We start from the raw sequence: 6,000 nt of genomic DNA, 5'->3' as shown, positions 1-6,000 counted from the left end.
GCTAGAAATAACACAAAAGTGGCAAAAAAGGTCACAATAAGTATATCTTTGAAATGGCGCCGAACTGTCCATAACAGGAGGGAAAATGTTTTAATTTGTTTTTGTTAACTACACTACCAAAACTTTTGTAAATTGTCGATCGGTATAGTAGTAACAAAGCAAATTATAACGTAGATGTATAAGTACCTATATGTTATAATTTATATATATATAGATTACATGCACTAACTATGTATACCTACAAACCTACATCATACATAATTATATTATAGTTACAAAGTATCACGTAGTTATTGTAAGACTTAAAGTTCAGGTTGAAGCTAAACTTCTTCAATTACATACTCTCTGAAATTCAATTTTTACTGGAATTACAATCAGGAAACGTGCCCGGGCTGGAAAAGGTACTAAATAAGATTGAGAAGAAACGCGAAGATAAGCATTTAGACGTTTCAAATAACTTTCCTGGGATTAGAAACTCAGCTACCGTCAGATTCCATTACGTCTCGGAAATAAATTTTAATGGTAAATTATAAAATCAATTCCAGGTGCGGTCTGACCTTGTCGGATTATAACCAAATGGAATTTTACAGCAAACCGTTTTTTTACTGTACATGTTAAATGATCTCGATGCTTAATACTTGGGCTAATTTATTCCCACTATAAGTGTATATTCGGTTGTATGTATAATAAGAGTCGATCGTGAATATCAAGTGTCGTAGCTAATAAACTAACATCAGAACTATACTAGTATGTGCATATAACTTCGATCAACACGGAAGGGATGCGGCATTCGCACTATTTCCCCTCTGCCTAGGTACAAGATCAACTGATCTAGCGCGGGTAATAAAACTAGTTGCGCTCGGATTTTTAACTAGACCGAGTCCAGACGCGCGAGTGAACACAGCAGCAGAAAAAATGCCTAATTGCTCGGTTTTCTGTTGTAAAAAGAGGTCGGGGACATCAAATTTACAAAAATGTAATATTTTTTTTACATGTCATACGTTTAATTACATTTAAACACAATTATTATATTTTAGTCTCATGTAATTGCTGGATTTATCGATTTTGCTCGCCCAGTACAAATTGCGGATCGGTCGAGCGATAAATCCGACTTCTCATCTCTCAGAAAACAATAAAATTCTTTGACGAAAATGTGTTAGTGTGCGTGTTGTGACACTTGTGATTCGTCCGTACACAAAAACAGATCTAGGTGTGCAAGATTTGTCTGTGTAGGGTGTCATTTTCTATGTATTTGTGTCGTCATTACAGATTGGATTTTGTACGTAAGTGTGTGAGAAGTGCGACTGTGTGCACGTTCCCCCCTGCGAAAAATGGCAGAATGATTTGAATGTCATGATATCGCTTGGGCCTATCCCTTCCGACCTGTCGGAAGCCCGTGTTGATCGAAGGCATATAAGGTTTGTAAGTTATTCCCGTAAGGTATATGTGTAAGGAAATTGTGAAATTTTAATATAGAATATTTATTTATAATGATGCTGTAATAAGCAATTCGCCGCAATATTTTAAGTGACGAGTGAAAAATAACTTTTTATAATCACCGTTTCGGAAATGGGCTTTTTCTTCCCTGCTAGGAGGGATCAAAGTGGCAGTTTTCTGTTCAAAGACATTTTATTGCCAACATAAAATATAAACACAATCCTACACCTTATAAAACATATTAGTCCCCCGCCGCGTCTGTCTGTCTGTATGTTAGCGATAAACTTAAAAACTACTGAACGGATTTTCATGCAGTTTTCACCTATCGATAGAGTACCTCTTGAGGAAGATTTATCTGTATAATTTGTTAAGTTTCAGTGTAAATTGGTTGAAATATGACGATTTGCTAATGATGTCGGACAAAATCAAGCTGTCTAGGAGCTTTATTCGAAAACGTGCGTTTAATATAACATTACTTGGGTAATAGGAACCTTACATTACTATGGAAGTGAAGTAAATGCTAGGTGACGTTGATTTAGAAGAGGCTGAAAAATACCTAAGTATTTAAGAAAGTTTAAGGGTGTTATAGTTAAATACCTACGTTTACCACTTTTACCTACCTTATGCAATGAATTTCATGCCAGTGACCTTACATTTGTGAGATCTATTGGATAATTAATAACTTATGTAAGTAGGCTGCTATTATAGTTCTTACTTGGCTCTTACTGTTTTTTGATACATACATAAATAATACAAACAAAAACACCAAACACCTGCGTCTGCCTTGCCACTACGATCTGACAACTGCGAACAAATGCCATTGCAATCTCGCTAGATCCCTTTAGATTTAATTTATCATGTTTCTCTGTATTACTTGTTTAAATACAAATAATTTATTGAGAAAAGCATAACATACCTATAATGAGTTTTAAACATGAATGCGAGTAGGCAGACTGGCTTCTGTCGGTAAGCGGATACAACGAGCTTAATAAGAAAGGAAACGGAGACGGCAGGGGTGTGAGGAAGGTATACTCTGCTTAGCGTGTGTTGTCATACGACCAGCCTCAAGGGGTTAATGGGTTAGTACGTGATTCCGACCCCGAGGAAATTACATTGCCACCATATTATTAGTGCAATATTGCATAGGTACTTAAAAAGAAGACTCACGTACCTAATACATCTCATAAAAATAAATAACACTTAGTCGAGCAGAGGATAGTCGCATGTTGTGATTACACAACAGATTATGAAAGAATTTCACTTAGCGCTGTTTTCGTTTTAGCACGAACCCAGAATCGTCCGGAAACAAAATTAAATCGCGGCCTAAGGCCGTAAGCTTTTGTGGCTTTACAAAAGAAAGAACCCATGCGATGTCGACGAGTGATAAATTGATGCGCTCACTAATCCTTTCAACCAAGTAGAAGACGACGCAAAAAATTGTTTACGCTTTTGTCATTCGGCCCTTATCATATCGTACATAATTAATATATATACCTAATTGTTTTGAAGTGAAAATTCAGGATTCTAGTAGGTAATGTTGAGGAGTTCAGTATTCAGTACAAATTTGAAGCCGCATTTAATAAGTAGACCATTCTAAGTATAATCTGGACGAGTACTTTGATAAGATATTTGATCAATTCAGACAAATTACACTCATTTAATTTCATTTTATAATGTTTTGGACTGTTTTTATTATTATTTGTTGAATTGTCGTATGTGTTGTATTTTATTCATTATTATTCTAATCGAAATTACTTTTTTGTTTTGTTTAAATGTTATAAAGACTGTATCGAACGTGCACGACTGTCACGCAACCAAGCATCCGCAACTCTAGGGGAAAACGTCAATTTACTACATCTTATAAAACTACTCAAAAACTACTGAATGGATTTTCACACGATTTTCATCTATCGATAGAGTGATTCTTAAGGAAGGTTTAGGTATATAACTTATTAAGGTTTTATTTAAAATAGTGGAAATATGACGATGTAAACGGAAAAAAGGCGCTGACTAGGAGCTTTAATTGAAAACGCTGCCTAATCCGTTTGAGCTATAACAATACAATGTATGGTGGGGTTGTCTTTCATGGGTCTACAAAAAAGTGCGCGATGGTGTATCTTTTAAGGATAACTTACTATACCCATTCTTAACTTCTAGAAAATGATCACATAATATGTGGCATTTGCAAAGCTTTTTACACTTATAGAGCATCAATTATTATCAAAATAATTAAGTTAGTTATATTAAGCATTTCATACAGATTACAATGGTCCATTACACCATACAATTTAAATGAATATCTCAGGAGTAATCGTAAATTAAAGTTCCAGTTCGAGCCATATAACTTGTGTGAAATGAGACTCTGTCCTTTTTTAGTTCCCATTTTCACCACCGCATGCGCTGTGATGGCTTTAGTTACCCCCACCATCTGCCCTCCTAACGAAAAGTGCAATAACTAGAGTCAAGCTACTTTCGAGAAAAACGCGGTAAAAGAGTTTAAATTTGTTTAGTTGATATCTCCAATATTATACATCCTATTGACTTGAAACTTTGACCAAAAAATATATAATACGTATCTACGTACCTAATAATTATTTATTTATTTATTAATACTATAAAAAAATGAGCAAACGCACTTATGCTTAGGATGGTCCAATACAGACATGATATAATTATAAGCCATAACTGCAATAAGTAGTCTACTTATTGCACTTATCGTAAGTAATTCAAGAATTGTGAACCAACTTTTCTGCCGCTTTTTGGCTTATCATTGAAGGACAGCTCCTGACCATACTTTTTGATAGCAAAACGGCAAAATACCTTCTTCGCGTACCTACGTATTTGTCCACGATTTGGTTTCGTTGCTCTGGTGTTAAGCCTCTCATTTTGCGAAAATAAATGAAGCTAGTAAAAAGTGTTAAAATACATTGCTCTATGTCATATCACCTGACACCTACATATGACATTTATAATTATAATTAATAAATTAATTATTATAGGGACAATTGTTTCTGGCCACTATTTTTTTTTCATTTGTTTTTTAATATAAAAGTGATTTGATACTGTATTTCCACTACTGCATGGATTTTTCCTTATTAGCAAGAAAAGCATTGAGTAATGAATATAATAATAATGTGTCGGAATATTTTTCCATATTGTCAGTCATGAGGTATGTGATGTCAGTTCCTGTGTCCTGCATGCTCCACTTATTCCAATCCTGGAACATAAAAAGAATTAGTTTTAAAGTAGGTACCTTCGAGGTACTAAACTAAACAAAGGTTTTATAAGACTTGAGCCTTTTTTTACTCTTATTCTTAGAGCAATATTAAGAAAATAAAGTGTTTAACTTACTTTTGCCGCTAGATAATCCAAGTCAGGAAAGCATTGAGCCGGCGATTTGATGCTGTGAAAATCTTCAATTTCTTTGGTTTGTGACCGGTCGAGGTTGTTTTAGGAATGCAATAATCGTAGTAATATGAACATTCTTCTTTACTTTAACAGTTGATTTTAGCATTGGAAATGTACTCCAAAGAGTACTTGGCTTCTGTGAATTGGCTTATTCGATAAAATATGATAATAACACCGTTTCGGAGAACGTTTTAGCTCCTTTTTTATGACTTCGTACATTAAATAAATCCAATGCTTGGACGGTAGGTACTTTACTCGTGATTTTTAGGGTACCTAATAAATATAAATTTTCATTTTATACCTCACGCCGCAATTCAGCTGGAGTGTCAGTTCTAATTCTTCTTCGTCCTAATTCGCTCGTGGTGGTGGTGGTGGTGGCGGCTGGTGTCGTTCGTTCTAATTCGTGATCAGAATTAAAATTAAATTAAACAATCAAAATAATCACAATCATACATCAAATACATAGGCATTAAAACACATTCATTACCCATGTAGAGAAAATAAAACCAATTTCAATTATTTAACCGTTACTTGGTTTGTCACTTGAGTACATTTTCCTTATATCCCGACCTGTGATGTAATAGTAGGTATAATGTGATATGATATAATATGCCCTAGAACTAGCAGCTCTACGATGAGTGCTCGTTGTACAACGGTTTTAAATTTTGCATCAGTGAGGCCATATGTACAAGAAACGTTGTACGATAGGTACACGTACAAATAGGTAATTAGCAACTCGTGACGATTTAAAACACTCCCTTCGGTCGTGTTTTAATTTGTCGCCACTCTATGCGAATTTCCTACTTTTCGCACTTGTTACGATACAAGTTTTTGGAACGAAGTTCCTGATTTTTTGCATTTTACTTATGCTTTATACTTTTGCATACATTTTGTTAATAGATAGGTATGTTATTTATATAAAACATAGGCACAGATTATATAATAGTAATACATAGGTTGTAAATATTAAATGTTTGACCTTCTTTAGACGCATACCTGCGTACCGGTACCAAATGTATATACTATGGTGCAGGTGGTAATTACCGCCGACCTCACCTCAAAGCGGTGTAACCCCATTCTGAGTAACGTTTCAGAACAATTTACCTGTTAATGCCTTCACTGTTACAGTTTAATGGAGTATTTAAGTGTCCTAAA

The sequence above is a fragment of the Cydia amplana genome, chromosome Z, assembly GCF_948474715.1.
Source record: "Cydia amplana chromosome Z, ilCydAmpl1.1, whole genome shotgun sequence".
NCBI classification, from domain to species: domain Eukaryota; kingdom Metazoa; phylum Arthropoda; class Insecta; order Lepidoptera; family Tortricidae; genus Cydia; species Cydia amplana.
This window is presented reverse-complemented; position numbering follows the sequence as displayed.